We start from the raw sequence: 20,495 nt of genomic DNA, 5'->3' as shown, positions 1-20,495 counted from the left end.
CTATCTATCTATCTATCTATCTATCTATCTATCTATCTATCTATCTACCTACATATAATTTTTCCCACCAACTACCCTAATATTGACAAATGTTTCATGAGTTACAAATATCATCTTTCCCTGCAGGAATGTAAGCAGTTCAACCTTAATAAGTCTCTTATGATTTCTCTTTCCTGTTTACCTCTTCCATGTTTCACTTCCATGTATTTGAAAGTCAAATTTTATATTCAGCTCTGGTCTTTTCCTCAGGAATGCTTGAAAGTCCCTTATTTCACTGAATGACCATTTTTTACCCTGAAAGATTATACTCAGTTTTGCTGGGTAGGTGATTCTTGGTTGTAGTCCTATCTCCTTTGCCCTCTGGAATATCATATTCCAAGCCTTCTGGTCCCTTAATGTAGTAGCTGCTAAATCTTGTGTTATCTTGATTGTGTTTCCACAATATTTGAATTGTTTCTTTCTGGCTGCTTGCAATATTTTCTCCTTGACCTGGGAACTCTGGAATTTGGCTATAATATTCCTAGGAGTTTTCCTTTGGGGATCTCTTTCAGGAGGTGATTGTTGCTCAGTTTCTATTTTACCCTTTGGTTCTAGAATATCAGGGCAGTTTTCCTTGATAATTTCTTTCTTTCTTTCTTTTTTTTTTTTTGGCTAGGCAATGGGGTGAAGTGACTTGCCCAGGGTCACACAGCTATTAAGTATCAAGTGTCTGAGTCCAGATTTGAACTCAGGTTCTCCTGATGCTAGGGGCTGTGCTCTGTCCACTGTGCCACCTGGCTTCCAAGATAATTTCTTGAAAGATGATGTCTAGGCTCTTTTTTTGATCATGGCTTTTTAGGTAGTCCAATAATTTTAAAATTATCTCTCCTGGATCTATTTTCCAGGTCAGTTGTTTTTCCAATGAGATATTTCACATTGTCTCCTATTTTTTCATTCTTTTGGTTTTGTTTTACAATGTCTTGATTTCTCATAAAGTGATTAGCTTCCATTTGCTCCATTCTAATTTTTAAGGAAGTATTTTCTTCAGTGAGTTTTTGAATTTCCTTTTCCATTTGGCCAATTCTACTTTTGAAGGCATTCTTCTCCTCATTGGCTTTTTGGACCTCTTTTGCCATTTGGGTCAGTCTATTTTTTAAGGTGTTATTTTCTTCAGTATTTTTTGGGGTCTCCTTTAGCAAGCTGTTGACTTGTTTTTCATGATTTTCTTGCATCACTCTCATTTCTCTTCCCAGTTTTTCCTCTACTTCTCTTACTTGTTTTTTCAAAATCCTTTTTGAGCTCTTCCATGGCCTGGGACTTATTCATATTTTTCCTGGAGGCCTTGGATGTAGGAGCTTGGCTTTATTGTCTTCTTCTGGTTGTATATTTTGATCTTCTTTGTCACCAAAGTAAGATCCTATGGTCTGACTTTTTTTTGTGTGCTGTGTGCTCATGATCCCAGCCAATTACTTGAGTTTTAAACTCTTTGTTAAGGTAGGGGTCTGCTTCCAGTGTGGAGAATGTATTGTCCCAAGCTTCAGGGGTTTTGTGCAGCTGTTTTCAGAGATACTTCTAGGGACCTGTAAATTTTCAGTTCTTCCAAGGTGCTATGATCAAGGGCGAGGTATTTACTCCTTTCCTGGTCTATGCTCTGGTCTATGAGTGACCACAAGCACTCTTTTCTGTCTTGGAACTGTGAGGAGGATTTCCTCTCCACTACCACTACAAGCTCCACCATGTCAGCACTCCTCCTTGCCCTGGGACTGCCACCCAGAACTGTGACCCAGATCCAAGCACAGGCAAAGCAAGAGAATCCTGCCTCAGCACTAGCAAAGAGATTCCTGCAATCCCCCTCTGATCAGCCACTCAATTCCCCCTCTGTCTGTGGTCAGAGAACTCTGGAAGCAGCTGCCGCCTCAGGGCTGCTCCAGTACTGGGGCTGGGACGAGCTTCTCTCTCACTATGTTCACAGAACTTTCCTAATGACCTTCTAAGTTGTCTTTGGCGTTTGTGAGTTGAGAAGTGTGGAAACCATCATAGCTCCTCTTGATTCAATCCCCTGAGGACTGCTCTAGGCTCACTGAGACCTGATCTTTGTCTACACAGCCTGTGTGGTCCATGCTGAACTGTGTTCCTGTACTAGTCCAGTGCAATAGACCTTTTCAATCAACCATCCAGGTTGTATTGGCCTGGAAATTTGTTTCACTCTGTCTTTTTGTGGGTTATGCTGCTCTAGAATTGGTTTAGAGCCATTTTTACAGATATTTGGAGGGTTTGGGGGGAGAACTCAAGCAAGCACTGTTTTTACTCTGCCACCTTGGCTCTACCCTCATCTATTTCTTTGACCCTGATCATGGGGCTAACTCAGTCACTGATATTGCCAGAGTCTAATTCACCATAGTTTCAAGGTCTCCCATAGGCCTTTATAATTCTCATAACAGTTTCAGGGTATGAGAAGTCTCTACCCTATATTGCCCAGGCTAGTTTCTCTTACTTTGCTATTCTCCTTCCCACCACCACTATATGGTATGGATGATGGATTAGACTTTGAGGGGGTCTTATTATTATGCCACTGAAATGGTTATGAATCACTTTATGAAAGGGGTGATGCTGTTTTTGAAGACCGTACCATAGAAACACATGTTTCGGCATATCTAAAATAGCCAGAAAGGTTTTTGACTGAGTCTCGTGATAGACTGTGTTTCTGGTATTCAAAGACCAGTCTAGTGAAGTTCAGAGAAATTTATCATTGGAATTGGGTGATGACTTATTCAGTACTAATTAGGTGAAGAGTAAGTTTTTGGCCACAGAGACTCAGAAAGGCCATCCACTAGGCTTAGAGCAAGCATGTCATTTGTATTAGGGATGGACCCATACTGATGATGCTCAGAAGGACTAAAATGTTATTATTCTTAAGGATGCTGAGAGCATCATTCAAGCAAACTTTGTCTTTGGTCTTCCAGTGGCAAGGACATCATGAAAGTAAGCTATTTCACTAATAGGATAAATATGTGAAGGGTTTAAAGCTTTGAAAAAATAAAATATATTTGAGTAAATCTGCTGAGCTCAAAAGTGATCCAGATGGGCTTTCTGATTTTTTTCTTCTGTATTTGATATTTTTTTGTAACAAGCTGGCAAGATCTTTATCCATTTACATTTCAGTCCGGAGGCATAGAAAGTTCCCCATAATATTTTGCCTTAAGACCAATGAATGGCCCTATCAAGCCTGGCTTGCTCTGGACAGCTGTGAAAAAACAAGGAAAGAAACCCTGTGCTCTGAACATTTGTTCTTTGTTGTAGCCATCCTTTAGAGGGCAGCTGGTCTGAATCATCTCGGAGAAGATGCTGTACAGCTGTTTCTCTAGAGCATCACCTGAGGCAAACTGAACAGCCCATCATCTTGGTATATCCTCCTGATCCTGGCAAGTCATTTTGTCCTTAACTCTGTCATGTATAATAACTAAAGATTAGTGTTTATCTGAATCTTCTCTCATAGTACAACAATACAGGAGCTTGTTCTCAGGAGTTTCAGAGACAGCATTCCATTGTCAAAGATTTTTCCTACCTCCCTTTTTTGCTTCCATTTTCCCAGGGTTTCTATGACAACCTTGTGCTCTGGTGGCAGCTCTAGGATTATTACTATCATTACAGTTATTTCTTCTGATTACTATTGTTGCTTATTATCATCAATCTCATCTTTGGCTGTCATTTAGTCACATCCTGGACCTCAACACCTGGCCCCAGGGGAATATGTTCTCTTAATGTCTGAAAAGAAAAAAAAATTAGAATGTAAATCCCAAGAGATTACCTGCCCCACAATTATCCTAGATCAGGTTTTCTTTCTCTCTATGTTTAACTAACAAAGTGAACTTCCAAGTCACACTAATCTTCCCAGGATGCAGAGTGTGAAGCTGTCATGACACAGCTTATAGATAAGACATAAAAACACGCTTTTTTTTGAAAGGGAAGAGGATGTGGGGAATTTATAGATCTAAAGGAGTTTGTGTATTAGTAAATGAGAAAAATAGGTGTTGAAAAATATTTTTATTCCATTTTGAATTATGAAAGAAATTCACCTCCTGATTTATAATAGCTGCAGTAGAACATAAGAAAATATTTCAGGGTGGTATGCTGAAAGGCAGTATGGTAGAGTGTGAAGAATGCTTATTTAGAAGTCAGATAAGACCTGGATTCAAATCCAGCTTCTGATACTTACTAGTTATAACCTCTAGATTTTGTTTTCTTCATTTGAAAACGGGGACAACAATTGAACTACCCATGCAGAATTGTTGTGAATATCAAATAAAATTTATATATATATATGTATATGGAGAGAGAGAGTGCTTCAAAAACCTTAAAACAATATATAAATATCAGCTATTACTATTATTATTATTATTTCAGGTAGTATCAACATTAGGAAACTTTTATATAATTTCAAACCCTTCCACATTATCTTAGATAAAATTATCCTTTCTCTTTCTAGATAGCTAACAACAAATCTGCCATAAAAAAATGATAAAATTATGGAAATACTGTTAAAGAATGACACAAATACTTTTGACTTGAAATTATAGGTTATGACTAGAAGTACTTAGTCCAGGTTATTTTCCATTGTTTATGCCATAAAATCACAGAATGTCAAACCTGGTTAAGTTTTATTTATTTTTTATGTTTCACTTGGTGTGAACAATGGCAGAGGCCAATCAATCCAATTTTTTGTTTACTCAGTTTCAGTTTCTTCCTAGAAACTTACGCAATGGGGCTGCATTTGCGTAGCATCATGATGTAGGGATAACTTGTCCACATCCCTAATCTGAGTCCCTCTCCCTCTCCCTCTTCCTCTTCCTTTAGCCAGCAAAGCCATCAAGTTCATATTTTTTTAGACTTTAGAAAAGGAGAGTCCATAAATTTCCTTGGTAATTCATCACAGGACTTAATCAAATTTTTCCTTTTTGTTGTTGTTCAGTTGTTTCCATTATGTCTAACTCTTCATGACCTTATTTGAGGTTTTCTTGCCAGAGATACTGGAGTGGTTTGCCATTTCCTTCTCTAGCTCATTTCAGTTTTCAGGGAAACTGAGGCAAATGGGGTTGTGACTTGCCCAGGGTCACACAGCTATGAAGTATCTGAGGCCAAATTTGAACTCAAATTTGAACACTGACTCCAGTGTTCTATGCACTGTGCCACCTACCTGCCAACACTTTACCTTACTCAAATCTATTATATCAACACTTGAGTCCACATCTCTTCTTTCCTTGCTGGAGAAGAGTGTCATTATTCTCTGTGTAAGCTCTTTAAGGGCAGGGATGTTTTCATTTTTGTTTTTATGCACCAGCACATAGCATAGTGTCTAGCAATTCTAGATGCTTGACAGATGATTGATTGAATATTCTATTAAATGTTGGAAGATCATCATTGAGTAAATCCAAATTTTTCTTTCTTTTGCCTAAATAATTGAAATTCCATTAACCTTTCTTTATAGTTGAATTGATGTCTTTATGGACATTACAGCATCTCTAAAGAGTAAACCACTGATTATATATCCTAGTAACCTACTTTCAAACAACAATGCCACGTTGATGAATTGCCTTGAACTTAAAATCCACTGTTCCCCATGGACCCATTCTAATCCATTTGAAGAACGGTGATTCTCTTAAAACTCTATATCCTCATTTTCCACCAGACTTGTTAATATCACTAGTCTTCTATGGGATTTGGGGATATGATTGCCACTTATCTTTTTCAGATATGAACTTGGAATCTGATTGGACGTGGGCTATCATACCCTTTGACGGGCTCAGTCTCACTGAATAAGCAGCAATAAGGCATCTTGAGGGAGGGATAAGACAGACATGTACTATACTCTCAAACCACTACCAACACCTTGACCTCCACATCTCCTGAGACCTTGATAGAGATAGTCTAGGACCCTGAGTCCGAAGGTCTTAGAAAGAGCTATGCCCCCTTTCCCCCACATCGCCAGTCCTACTTCTAGACCAGGCCCTAGAGCTGTAATTCAAGGAAGCTACTCCTGTGGAGAAGGGGCCAGCCATCCTCACCAATTGCCCAACTATCACTTCCAGACAAGTGATCCAGCCTGAAGCAATAAAATAGCCTGAGGGAGATACAGGAAGTAACATATGCTAAGAAAGTCAAGCCACTACCACCATCGTGGTCACCACCTCTCCTCAGATACTTCCAGACCATGGGTTCTACTTCTAGCCCAGGTCCCATAGCCATCATTGAGGAGAGAACTCATTGTGATTTATCTTTTTTTTTTCTCAGTGCTTAGCACAACACTTTGCCAATTTTGTTGCCTTTCAGTCATGTCCAACTCTTTGCAATTCCATTTCAGGTTTTCTTGCCAAAGATACCAGAGTGGTTTGCCATTTTCTTCTTCTGCTTATTTGACACATGAAGAAATTGTGGCAAACAGGGTTAACTGACTTGCTCAGGGCCACACAGCTAGTAAGTGTGTGAAGTCAGATTTGAACTTGGGAAGATGGGTCTTCCTGACTACAGGCCTAGCACACTATCCACTGTACCACCTAGCTGCCCTTGCTTTGCTTTTTTCATTTATTCATTTAATGAGAATAAATCATCACATAGGATTCTTTCCCCCTGCCCCACTTAACAGTATTTTATTTTATTTTTTCTAATTACATGTAAAGATACTTTTCAACATTCATTTTTATAAGATTTTGAATTCCAAATTTTTCTCCCTCTCTCCCCTCTCCCCAAGAGGGTGCAAGCTATCTGATATAGATTTATACATGTATAATCATGTTAAACATATTTCCACATTAGTCAAACACATGGGATTCTGAGGAAATTTCTGGTTAAACACAAACATACAAATACGCAAAAGCTTTATTCTATGAATTAATCATTAAAATTTTAGTAATAATTCTAAAAATATAAGACACAGGGAATTCTTGCCAAGATCACTGTCTGAACTGGAGGCAGGCCAGGTCTCACATATCTATTTCAGTAAAACCCTGAAACTCATATTAGACTGAATGGTGATGAATAAATCCAATGAAGAACTAGTGTAAGTGACATCTTTTACCCCAGAATCATACAGAAAGTCAGCTAGAAGACCAGGCACAATAAAAAGTGGGGCCTCTCATCAAAGCAACTGCCATCATGACCAGAGACCAGAATGTTTAAATTGCAAGACTCTTTCTAGGGGTAGCAAAAACAGAGTACTCCTCTGAGAAAGCTCCAGGGTGGGGACTTGGAAGTCCTCAGGAATGATGACAACAACAGTGAGTAGTGCTGTGCTGACCATTGCAGTGACTCCTATTATTATGCCACAGTGCTAGATATAGATGTCCTAGGTTCAGAGGCTCTAAGATCCCTAACCCTCTGTTCTTAGATGTCAAGATAGGGTCATGAAGAGCCAATGTTCTGAACCTCAAAGATCTAGTGGGACTAAGTCCTGAGAGGTGGAGGGCAGTTCAAGAACCTGGGGGGCTTCAAGGTGAGACCACACAGATCCAATCACCCTGTTCAACAGTGCAGCAGAGGCAGGATCCTAGCCCTTGGAATAAAATTAAAATTCAGGAACTTAAGCTGGAGAGATGAGTAAATCAAACACCAATCAGTATAAAAAAGTATTGCAAATCTAACACCATAACACTTGCAAGCAGAAACACAAAGAAAAAAAATCTCCCTCCCCCCATAATGTTTGCATACACTCCTAGAAGAAATGAATCAAGAAATAATTTTAAAGTGAAATGAAAGTTCTGGATGAAAGAATTGGAAAAGAAAAAAATAGCTTAGAAGAGAAAAAGGGATAAATCTAAACTAAAAAATAGAACCCCTGAAAACAAAAGTCCCCTTTGACAAACAGAAATTAATGATGTTATTAGATAACAAGAAATACTAGAATGAAGTAAAAAGATTAAAAAAAAGAGGAAAATGTAAAATATCTAATATAAAAAACTTGCCTGGATAGTAGAAATAATTTAAGGATCACTGGGCTCACTGAAAAACAAGATTGAAAAAAGCCTGGACATTATATTTGGAATCATAAAAGAAATCTGCCCAGATTTATTACAGCTAGAGGGAAAAGGAAAGATAGAAAGAATCTGATTACTTCCTGAAAATAATCCCAAAAGAAAGTCTCAGGGATATCCTACCTAAAATCCAGAGGTTCCCTATCAAAAGATAAACATTGAAAGCATCTAGAATGAAGCATTTCAAATACTGAGAAACTAAGAGTCAAGATAACTCAAGACCTCACAACCTTGACTATGAACAAGAAGAGATCATGGAACACAATATTCCAAAAGGTAAACATCCAAGAATAATTTACCCTGTAAAGTTGAGTAGACTCTTAAGAAGACAAAATGAATTTTTAATAGAATAGAAGACTTTCAATCACTTCTGGTGAAAAGATCAGACTTGAGTAGGAACTTGCCTGGTTTCAACTTCATGAAGCAAGGTGTCCTTACCAGAATAAGCTCATCACTTGTAATCTCATCACCATGCTGCTAACTCAATCTATGCCTTGATACCACTTCCCTCAGCTTTTTTCCCCCTCTGATTGAAGGATTAGAGGATGAAATGGCAAAATCCTCCCAATGCCTCCCATTGTAGAAGGCAGAAATTGGACTTCCAGCTCACTCTACTTTAAATTTGCAACTCTGTCTGGTTTCATCTCCAAGAAACAAGATGTCCTTGTTCAGGGTATTCCATGCTTTTCTCCTTCTTCCCCTTTTTGACCTCCTTTTATGTGTTGCCTTCCTCCATTAGATTGTGAACTCCTTGAGGGTTTCTTTTTCTTATTTCTATTCCCCAGCACTTAGTACAATGCCTGGCATATAGTAGGTTCTTAAACATTTATTGAATTGAATTGAATCAAATCCAGAGAAAAGTTCATTTACCCAGAAAAGTAACTTTAGTCAAACAATTTGAAGGAGCTTTAGGAGTATGTAGAATATTAGCAATTCTAATAGATGGAGAAGAAGCAAGTGTTCCTTAAGAGCCTTAATATCTTCAAAAGATTTTTGAAGGACAATAAGAAAAAAAACCCCAGAGGTCTGGGGGAGTATTGGTTCTGTTTTGAGGGTTTGAAAATGGAAAAGAGAAAGGAAGGTAAAAAGAGGAATATACTAGTGTAGAAAGGAGAAAAAATGGAATAGAATTTGCTGTTACTCATAAGAGGGACGTGTGAGAATATACAAACATGAAAGAAGCAGTGAAAGCAACATGTAGATATATATATATATCTTGGTGAGGGAATTGGGGTTAAGTGACTTGCCCAGGATCACACAGCTAGTAAGTGTCATGTGTCTGAGGTCAGATTTGAACTCAGGTCCTTCTGACTCCAAGGCTGAAGCTCTATCCACTATACTACCTAGCTACCCTCTACATATTTTTTTTTAAGAAAATAAGCAGTAAGTGAAAAATGGAGAGTCATAGTTTCATATAAAATATTATTGTCAACCAGTCAGTTAAAAACACTTTTAAGTGTTTACTGTGTGCCAAACACTGTACTAAGTTCTGGGAATACAAATACACTCACAAAGAAAAATATTCCCTACCCTCAAGTAGATTACAATCTAATGGGAGAAGACAGCACATAAAAGGAAGCTGAAAAGGAAAGTGTGTGTATGTGTATGTGTGTATGTGTGGGGTGGGGGGATACAATGTCCCAGAAGATACCTGAACCTAGTTCCAGGGATGGCTAGGTGGTACAGTGGATAGAGTGCCTGGCCTGGAGTCAGGAAGACTTTTCTTCAGTTCAAATCTGGCCTCTGACACTCACTAGCTATGTGACCCTGGGCAAACCCTGTTTGCCTCAGTTCCTCACCTGTACAATGAGCTGGAGAAGGAAATGGCAAATCAATCCAGTATCTTTGCCAAGGAAACACTAAATGGGGTCATGAAGAGTCAGACATGACTGAAATGACTGAACAACAACAACAAAGAGAAAGTCCATGGGGCGGCCTGAAGAGCAATGATCACTGGCTGGCCTAGGTGTCCACCTTAAATGGAGATTCTAGAAGAAGAAGAAGGAGGAAGGAAGGAGGGAGGGAGAAAAGGGGAGGGATGGAGGGAGGGAGAGAGGGAGAGAGAGAGAGAGAGAGAGAGAGAGAGAGAGAGAGAGAGCGAGAGAGAGAGAGAGAGAGAGAGAGAGAGAGAGAGAGAGAGAGAGAGGAAATAAGAAGAGAGAGGGGAGAGGCAAAAGGGAGAGGGAGTGGAGGGAGAGGGGGGAGAGAAAGAGAGACAGAGACAGATAGAGACAGAGACAGAGAGACAGAGAGAGAAGGGAAACAAGAAGAGGGAGAAAGAGAAAAAAGGAAGAAGAAGAAGAAGAAGAAGAAGAAGAAGAAGAAAGAGAGAGAGAGAGAAACTAAAAGGAGAGGGGGCAGAGGGAGGAGAGAGAGGGGGACTGAGACAGAGAGACAGAGAAAAAGAGGCAGACACAGAGAAAAAGAGAATAAGAGAGAGTGGGAGTAAGAGAGTAAGAGAGTTGTATTTGGTTTCTTTTCTGCCCACTAGAAAAACATTTTTTTTTCCTAATTGCTGCTTCAAGAAGGGCTGGAAAGAAAGGGAGACCTCATGGGCATTGTGTGCTTTTAAGATGAAAAGAACACTCGATTTGGAATAACAGTAGCTGAATTTAAATGCCAGCTCCTCCACTTACTGCTTGAGCCACCATGAGCAAATCCCTTCACTTTTCTGGGTTCCAGTTTCCATATTATTCAAATGAGGGTACTCAACTCTATGACTTCTTAGGCCCTTAGCAGCTCCAAGTCTATGATCCTATATTCTTAGAAGTTGTTTTCATTTTCTTTGAAATGGAATGTTGCATTGTGTTGACAGGGCTAAAAGCACACAGGTGTATCATCCTAAAGTTAAATAGACCAAATTCACTTAAAGGTACACATTTCTATACAAACCTAACAAAAACATCACATGTCATAAAGATCACTTCCTAAATTTATTTTAGGTCCTTGGCACAATCTAATTTATATGGTTGATTTAGATAATGCTCTATTTTCGAAAGTTTTTTTTTCAGGTTATTTGAATGGAAGAGACAAGTTTATATTTCCCCCTCCCCTTTATGTTCATTTTTTTTAGTGGATTCTCTTGGTTTTAACAAAAATTCTCAATTAAGAAGAAAAAAACCATTTCCTATTTCATGGATAAAGAAGTGGAAGACTAGAAATTATGTCTAATATCATGCAAATCAGTAGTCTGAATTCATTGCTTTTGTAGCCTTTCAGGGATTCACAGAAATGTTCCCTAGTCAAGGTAATAGACTAACTCAGACATTTCTTTTATCACCTCTAAATATGGTCTTTATAAGTAGGTGAGAAAGTTCCTTTAAAATGGATGAAAGAATAGAAAAAATGATGTGCTGAGTAACTCTTAGAGAATAAAATGAATCATAATAATGTAAGGAAGAACATGTAGAAATGAATGTAATGCTGGAAATTAAAATGACATCTGACAATTACTTTCAATTTGAACTGAGGTGAAGAAATTCAGAATTATAATACTCTTGGGATTAAACTTTGATGAGATGAAAATGTCATCATTGTTGGATAAGAATTTTTTCATTTTAGTTAGAAGAATTATAAATGATTGAACTACATTATACCTGTACCACGAGGCTGAATAATCTACATTAGTATTTCTCAACTTTTCCTTATTATGATTTGCTAGAGAAAGTCTAACATCTTCCAATCCTTAGTTCTTCTGTGGATACTTCAGTAAAGGGTCTATATGTAATCAGAGGGGAAAAGTCAAATCCTTTCTGATAAGTGTTCATTCTGATTCTTAGCTCATCTGCTCCCATGGTTTCAATTATCATTCCTCTCTATGCAAATAAAACTCTCAGATCTACTCATCCAGTCTTAACCTGTCTCTTCTTTCACATCTCCAACTGCCTAGTAGACACCTTGAATTGGATCTCATAGACATCTTAAACACAATATCTCCAAAACTGAATTCATTATCTTTCTCCCCAAACCCTCCCTCTTTCTATCTTCCTTATTACTTTTGAGGATACTACCATCCTCCTCAAAGCCTAGGTCTCATCCTTGACTCCTAATTCCTTCTCACTCCCTAGCCTCCATATCCTTTCAGTGATCAAGTCTTGTCCTTTCTACCTTTGAAACATCTTTTCAATCTACCCACTTCTCTTGTTTACCTTGTATATTGCAACCACTTGAGTGCAGGCCCTCATCACCTTATCCCTGGACTATTGTAGTAGCCTGCTGGTTGGTCTCCCTGCCTCAAATCTCTACCCCACTCCAATCCACCTCCAATTCAGATGTCATTTTAATCTTTCTAAAGCACAGGTCTGACCATGTCAACACCTTCTTCAGTAAATTCCAGTGATTTCCTGTTATCTCCAGGATAAAATATAAAGTCTTCTGTCTGCCTTTCAAAGCCCTTCATAACCTGGCCCCTTTCTACCTTCCCAGGCTTCTTACACTTCACTCTCCTCTACGTACTCTGCAATAGACACTGACCTCCATGCTATCTTTTGCATGACACTCCATCTCCTGATTGTGAACATTTCCCCCTATCCCTGGAAAGTGCTCCTTCCTGATCTCTGCCTCCTAGCTTCAATCCCAGCTAAAGTCCCATCTTCTGCAAAAAACCTTTCCTAGTTTTCCTTAATCTTAGTGCCTTTCCTCTATTGATTATTTCCATTTTATCCTATATACATCTTATTTCTACACAGTTGTTTCCATGTTGTCTCCTCCATCGGACTGTAAGCTTCTTGAGAGCAGGGACTGTTTTTTGTCTTTCTTTTTATCCCCAATATTTAGCACAGAGCCTGGCACATAGTAAGTGATTAATAAATTAGTTGACTGACTGACAAGTGCAGGTGTTGAATGGCTGGTATGGCTTGCTTTCTCATCCAAATGAATTTTCTTTCATCTATTTATTCATTCATTGACAAGCAGACAATTTTGTTCTCTTAACATTAAACAGAACATAAAACTTGGGGTGATGCTTAATAAAAGTGTTGAACAGAGTGAAGATGAATATATTCCTGCCAAAGTCCCAGTGGAGGAGAGATTCCCTATGGAGGGTGATGGAATCCAGTTCTTGTTTGTAGAAGATATTGTGTTGACTGCATCATGCCTTGAATGCTACCAGGAACTTCTAAATGAGAGAGATCAATGACTTCTTGAAAGAGATAGAGTCAATACAAGGGAAAAAAGAACAAATGAAAGGTGGTTGAACAGGCCACAGCCTACCAAATGAGTCCATCAGTATGTATATCTCAAAACTAGCACAATGAGTGAACCATATTACTTCTCTACTCAATAATTTCCCTATTGCCTCTAGGATAAAATACATACTCCCTTTTTGGGGGCATAGTAGTGGTGGTAGAACTTTTAAAGCGTTTTACAGCCTGTTCTATTATTTTTACAGTCTCTTTGTATGTTTTTTTCTTTCCTTGTACTTGCGATGCGACCAAACTGGACTTCTCTCTTCCTCATACATGACATTACATATCTCTTATCCCTGGCTGTTCCCCATGTCTGGAATGTTCTCCCTCCTCATTTGCACCCAAGAATCTATCACTTTCTTCAGGACATAGTACAAATGCTACCTGATACATAAACTTTTCCTGATTATTCCCTACTGCTTCTTCCCTAACTCCCTTGAATTTACATTGTATTTATTCTGTATATACCAGTGTACATACATATTATCTCCTCTAACAGAAAGTAAACTCCTTGAGAATAGAAATTGTTTTATTTTCTGTTTTGTATCTGAAGAGCCAGTTGTCATTCCTGACACATAATAGGCACTTAATAAATGCTTCTTGAGTGATTCCATGTTTGTTGATACATATTTTCTCCATTCATCATTGACAGAATCTAATTGATAGCTTCAGTTGGGAACAATCTTTTCTAGAATAGTAAATATATTATTAATGCTATCTTTGACATTTTAGCTGGAAAGATACGTGGGGCAGCTTGTAAAAAGTCTTAAAAAACAAAAAAAGGAAGTTTATATTTGATGTCTGATAAAGTAATACTTAATTTTCTTTACAAGATTAAGTTCTCCTAATTTTGATAGGATTGTAAGAGGGTAAGTCATGATATGCATTCTCTTATCATCTCTTGTCAAGCACAGTTGTCTTCATTCCCTCATTAAAATGTTCACATACATTTGCTGATTGGTTGAATAATTACTGATATTAAAAAAAATCTTTGTTAGCTTTAAAGAAAGTTGTTGAGATTAAAAACCTAAAGGTTAAGACACGACAATGGATTTTTAGCATCAGAGCATAAGGAAGACATATTAGTGAAAAAACAATGAACCTGTGGAAGAGGTTTCTCATTGACCACTTGTTTTTTTTTTTAATTTTAACATTTTTATTTGAAGTTTTGAGTTCTAAATTCTATCCGTTCCTCCCTCCTACTGTGCCCCCCTCCCTGAGATGGTAAGTAATCAGATATAGATTATACATGTGCAATTATGTAAAACATTTCCATATTAGTCATTTTGTATAAGAAGACTAGAATAAAAGAAAAAGAATGAAAGAAAGAGAGTGAAATTTAGCATGCTTTGGTCTGTATTAAATCAGTATCAGTTTTTTTCTTCTGGAGGAAGATAGTGGGCTTCATCATTAGTCCTTTGAGACTGTCTTAGTTAATTGTATTGCGAATAGCAAAGTCATTCACAGTTCATTGAACAATGTTGCTGTTACTGTGTACGATATTCTCCTGGTTCTGTTCACTTCACTGTGCATCAGTTCATGTAAGTCTTCACAGATTTGTCTGAAATCATCCTGCTTGTCATTTCTTACAGCACAATAATATTCCATTACAATCATATACCACAGCTTGTTTAGCCATTCCCCAATTGATGGGTATCCCTTTGATTTCCAATTCTTAGCCACCACAAAAAGAGCTGCTATAAATATTTTTGTACAAGAAGGTCCTTTCCTCTTTTTTGGATGTCTTTGGGATGTAGACCTAGCAGCGGTATTGCTAGATCAAAGGGTATGCACAGTTTTATAGCCCCTTGGGCAGAGTTCCAAATTGCTCTCCAGAATGACAACCACTTGATTAAGTACAAGAAACAAAAGACTTTTCTCAATAATTCTATATTCCTTCCAAAAATACCATGTGAGTAAGGTAAACTGACTTATCTTTGTGGTATTTGTACTTGTACATTTAGATTTTCTTTCAAAGGCAGTCATAACTGATTATCAAAGGTACATATGGTACAACTTAAAGGTTCAAACATACTAGCATATCTTTTGGATATGAAAAAGGCATGTTCTGGAGAGAGCAAATAATGAAAAGGAGCTGGAAATATTGACATATTTAAACCAAAATCCATGTGTTCAATCTCACAACCGACTCTTAAATCTTGTTTCTTCCCAAATGATAAATATTTTTAACAGTACCTCAATACTTTTCCTTACTTAGCCCTTAAGGCTACTGTAATTTTAAAAAATAGGTATCTAAAGTAATAAAAATTGTTATGAGAATAATCTCAATGTAATGAGAAGTATGAGAATATGTAATGAGAAGGGCATCTTTGATGATGGTATTGGAAGGGAAGAGGCAGCCTTTTGTGACATTTCACAGTGGGTGATATCTTTAACATTACACAATTGACAGAAAAACATAGAGGATGCAAGTTCTCACTGCATTTAGTGTTTGTTAATTGTAGCATTTATACTTTTATATAATTTATACAAATCATAGCATTTGACTCTGTAGAGCAAAGTGCCTTCTCAGAGTCCCCTTCAGCAAATCTGCAAGGGCAAGCATTGTGAAATAGTATAAAAACGCTGATGTTGGAGCCAGAACATCCAACTCAATATTTATGATCCTAGGATACTTGAAAATGTCAAAATTATGTATTACATGATTCTTTGAAAGAATTTAACAACAGAGATAACCTTTTATGAGGGTTCTTTGGTTATTAAAATCAAATCAGGTACAAAATAGGGAGATGGATACTCATCAAAAGTATTTGCCTCTACAATGGAGAAAATCCAACCTGAAGTCAAAGTTGAAGAGTAATTCCTCACATACGCTGATATTTTGAAGGTTATTCTATTTTTTTTCTTTTTAGGCAATTGGGGTTAAGTGACTTGCCCAGGGTCACACCGCTTGTCATGTGTTTGGTCTGAGGCTGGATTTGAACTCAGTTCCTCTTGACTTCAGGGCCAGTGCTCTATCCACTGTGCCACCTAACTGCCCCAATTCTATTTTGTTTATGACATTGTATTGATTCCATCAAGCCTGGGAACATTTCAGAGCCTCCTCTGTGAGATCCAAAATAAATGAAAAAAATTTACCCTAACTATCCACCCAGGAAAAATAACAGCAGCAACAACAACATGTCAATGAAGAATTCATATTATCCTTATTATGACATGTATGGTTGGATGGAAAACTTATAGAACTCATCCATCAGTATCTATATGTTTATATTAATATTGACATCCATTTATCTTTTACAGATATTACCAATGGAGAATGATTTAGTCCCAGAGTTCAGGGTTAGGTCAGGGTTTAGAGTTAGGTTTACCTTTAGGAAATAAGTGAAATTCTTTTAATGACCATATGCTTCTCCTGAAACAAAAGGCCGTCGTTTTAGTACCAATATTCTCCTAGTGATTTTGAATGGTTGCACATCATGTAATACTATAGATTCCAAAGAATGAAATTGAGAAACACTCAAAATCAATAGAGAAATGTATGATGGGAGTCATCAGACTGAAATGGATTACAGACAAAGAATTATCATTGATAGAATAAGTTTCCTTACTAGGATTAACTATATTAATGAAGTCACAGATATGGGTTGAAGAATATAAAAAATCATTTCATACAAAAACATACACAACTTCTGTTAAGATGGTGATGTGAAAGTTTATAAGAGAGCCCAACTCTTCCATACACAGGCCAGTAAATATACTTAAAAATACATCTGAAAAAAAAAACTATAATCAAGAATACCAAAGAGAAACTATAGTAATTAAGAAATTATTATGGGAAATTGGTATAGAAGGTATCTAAGGAATGTGTGATAGAAAAAGGAGAAGAACTGGTTATATGGTGAAAATAAGGATAATTAATGGACAATTGGTGAGGTCCATGGATATTGGTAGAAGATCTTGAGGAAAATCCCTAGACTGTTCAGTTGACTTTATGTGGTAAATTTACTTGAAGAAAATGGATGAGTTGCATGGAAGTTGCATAGGATTAATAGATTAAAATCTACATTTTAAAAGAGAATATCCACATTGATGAGATCACTTATCTATTTGAATATTTGAATCTGCCAGCTGTCAAGCCAGATCTACTCCTGAACATGTGTTTAACAGTGCAATAGTCTTACCACTTATTTCCTGGTTCTTATGGTAAGTGTGATCTATTAAGATTTTCAATCTTGCTAGAGTTAAAGTTTCCTTGAGGGGAAATAAGGAGTGTGGTTTGACTTTGCTACCTGAACACATCTCCCCCTATTGGCAGTCGCAAGTAGAGGTGGGGTGTGAAGTGATGTCAGTGAAAGAAAGTATAGAAGGGTCAAGAAGCCCTTTATCATCCTCTGCTCACTAGGGTTCTCACATCCACGGGCTGAGGAGGTGAAAAGATTTAAATAGCTTAATAATTAAATAAAATCACCTCCTTTTGGTCTGGTCATTTTTCTATGGAGCACGTGTATATGTAACATGTAGAACTCTGGTGTAGTGTTTTTGCAACATACTGCCAGAGATGTGGGTGAAGTTTTCACATGTTGCAGAGGGTAGAGGACTGAGGATAGAAAAACCCAGGGAAATCTATACAGTTCAATCCCTCTTTTCTCTCCACCTTATTTTTGTTCCTGGCTGTTGGGCTTGTTAAGATATAATATACATATGTGGCTTGTATAGGGGAAATTTAGGTTCAATTATGAATAATCTTCTTTGGTCTTAATTTCTCCCACTGATAATCATGGACTGATTTAGAACATGGTCACAGCCATCTCTGTAGGATTTTGTCAGTTCTTAAGAGAAGCCCACGTTTACCTTCCTGAAGTTGGCTTCCTGCCAAGTGCTGCATGTTCTATGTGTTTATTCTAAACCAGCTGTACCTCTCTCATCTCCTACCCCCCATCCCTCCCCAAATAATCACATAATCAAAGCTATTGTGCTAAATTAGTTTTACACATTGGAGGAACAAATCAGAACATAAAGAGGGAAAGCAAGCAGTACACTCAATGGATATAGATGACAGCAAGGCAGTGCTGATCAGCTTAGTGGAGGTAGAGGAGCCTGTCTTTTTTCTGACTACAGGGAGTCCTGCTTAGGTACTAAAGAAGGGGCTGTTTGTCAATGCCCTCTTGTTCTGCTTGGATTTTCCAGAAAGGGGAAGCATTACTAAGGGGCAGTCTGATTTAAACCAGATCCATTCTCAACTTGAGGGATACCTCCAGCAGCTCACTACTTCTGCAAGTTATGGTTCTCGTAGTTTTGCTGTATGCAAGTGCTAGGGAGAAAATGAGTTGGGGATCCTGGTGCCAACACATTTCTCTCTCCTTCAAGATGGAAAATGTGTTGACTCCTCTAAAACTCTCTACCCCTCGCACCTCTTCATCCTCTCTCATTCCAGATCTATCTTGGAACCAATCCAAGTCACCTGTGCATACACAGCCTCTCATAGGTTCTCTCTAAAATATCTGTGGCATGTATTATAGCACTGGTATGTCTTGCAAGGGAAGGCTACATATAGGAATCACATGATCATAGATTTAAACCTTAGAGGTAATTGAATTTTTCTCATTTTTTAGGTGACGAAACTGAGGTCTAGTGAGGTTAAGAAACTCTCCTGGGATAACAGGTATCTGAGGCAGGATCTGAAACTGAGATGAACATTAACTTTGAAAGATTGTGAGGGCTTGTTAAAATACTCTGCTTGCAGAAATACTTATTGCATCAAATGTCAACCAACACCTAGCTGGCTTGCTATAAAAAGAAAACAATAAAAACACATCTTATTGCCTAAACAGCTTGATATAATGGAGAGATCAGAGCTCAGAGTTCAAAAATCTTGGCTCAATTGACTTTTACATTTACTAGATTGGTGACCTGGGGCTCAGTCTCCATTTTTTAAATCTTTAAAATGAAGGTAATGGATACTTGAACTACCTACCTGACAGTGTTGTTGTGAAGAAAGCATTTTGTAAACCCTCAAGTGTTATATAAATGTACACCATTTTTATACCCCATGGGTGACAATGGGGCGTCATTGTTGACAATCTACTATTATTATTACACATATAGGGAGTGATGGGTATATTTAAGTCTAAGTTTGAGAAATCTAGTGAATTCTAGTTCCTTCTGTGCTTCACTTTTTTGGGGGGGGAGGAGAGGGAGGCATAATCTATTGGAGTTAATTTGGTGTGAAATAAAAAAGCACTAGATACTTAGTGGTAGGCATCTTTTTAACAGCAAATGACTGCTTTGAAGAAAAATGCAATGATTCATAGTATTGTACCAAGTTACTGGTGAGTTTTAATGTTGATAACACTTCTTCTTGGATTCAGTTTTACCCATATGTGTTTTAGAAGTCATTGCATATTATTATACTGAAGAGAAATTTTCAGTTAAACTAACTGAATAGTGATCCTTAAGAATGTTTGACTGTTTTGTGAATGAATGAATGAATGAATAATAATAACAACAATAATAATGGTAATAGCATTTATATAGTGTTTTAAGGTTTGCAAAGAGCTGTACAAATATTTTCTCATTTTATCCTCATAACAACTCTAGGAGGTAGGTGCTGCTATTATCCCCATTTTACATATGAGGAAACTGAGACAAACAAAGATTGTCTTGCCCAAGGTCATGCAGCAAAATGTGTCTGATCTTGGATTTGAACTCAGGTCTTCTTGACTCTAAGCCCTGTGCTTTATCTGCTGCATTACCTGGCTTCCTCTAAGTGACAAAGTAATTAGTATTTATTACACTTTTTTTAAAGAATTGAAAAGTTTTATTACATTAAATTTCCTCAGTCACAATGTTGGTGGTAAAATGCATATGTTAGAGGATGAGGGTAGAGGGAACATGCAGAAAAATCATAGTTCAATCACAATACAAGGTTTACATGGGAAGATAATTTTAAAATTTGTGGATATTTCATTCTTAGTCCAACAGAGCCCAGGCTCCGAGGCAGCAATTCTTAATGTTTTCTTGAGTCTTCAGGCTTTGCTATTCATCACTTTCGCTAGGGCTGCGGCCACATGTTGACTACTGAGGTTGTTCAATGACATACTCTTCTCCTGGCCAAAAGCGTACTATGTTTTAGGCCTGGTACTATGCAATGAGGATTCAATTCTAAAAGTAAAGATTACTTGCCCACAAGAAACATACATTCTTATTGAGAAAGGAAACACATATTGGAAAGCTGTGTACCCTCTCTTTGCAGCTAGCTCTTTTTGTGCACTTGTTTGCCTTGGGTTGGGTTTAACCACCTACATTCTGTTTCCTATTCACTTCCTTGTCACGTGTTTCTCCT

The sequence above is a fragment of the Vombatus ursinus genome, unplaced genomic scaffold (assembly GCF_900497805.2).
Source record: "Vombatus ursinus unplaced genomic scaffold, bare-nosed wombat genome assembly UNPS02015255.1, whole genome shotgun sequence".
Taxonomy (NCBI): domain Eukaryota; kingdom Metazoa; phylum Chordata; class Mammalia; order Diprotodontia; family Vombatidae; genus Vombatus; species Vombatus ursinus.
This window is presented reverse-complemented; position numbering follows the sequence as displayed.